Here is a 524-nt window from a genome sequence, read left to right on the forward strand (position 1 = left end):
ACGAGCTCGGCCCCAGCGCGCAGGCGACGCGCCGGCGGAGCGCGGCCGCCCAGCCGCCTCGGGAAAGTTTTGAGCAAAGCCCGGCAGCTCGCGGCCCCGATTCCAACTGGTTCACCTTTCCTTTTTAACTCCGCCAACGGCCCCCAGCCTACAGGTCCGGGTTTCTCCGCTGGTCAAAGTGCGTGCGGACTAGTTGGCAAAGTGGAGGGCGGCGACGTCTTGGGGAACAGCTGTTTGCGTTCGGGGCGGAGGCGGCGCGCGCGCTCCTTGGCCACGAGCCAGCGAGCCGGGAAGAAGGGTGGGCGTCTGGATCCCGGGGCAAGGGACAGAGCGGGGCGGCGGGTGACGCGGAGACCTGAAGCTTCGAGCTCGGGCCCCCGGCCTAGGTCCCGTCGTGGTTTCGGCCCCGCTCGGTGACCTCGGCCCCTTTATACCGACCCCACCTCTCCGGGCCGGGAGCACCGCCCCCCGGGGGAGAGGGAGGGGGCGAGGGGCGGGCGGGCGCGGATTGACGCGTCTCGGCA

At 71.2% G+C, this 524-nt stretch overlaps 1 protein-coding gene across 1 annotated transcript in view; it reads left to right on the forward strand.

Moving 5' to 3' along the window:
• Positions 1-524, forward strand: part of WBP4 (WW domain binding protein 4) — a 21,550-nt gene that overhangs the window by 1,662 nt on the left and 19,364 nt on the right. The window lies entirely within an intron of this gene.

Source organism: Pteropus alecto, unplaced genomic scaffold (genome assembly GCF_000325575.1).
Source record: "Pteropus alecto unplaced genomic scaffold, ASM32557v1 scaffold35, whole genome shotgun sequence".
Classification (NCBI taxonomy): domain Eukaryota; kingdom Metazoa; phylum Chordata; class Mammalia; order Chiroptera; family Pteropodidae; genus Pteropus; species Pteropus alecto.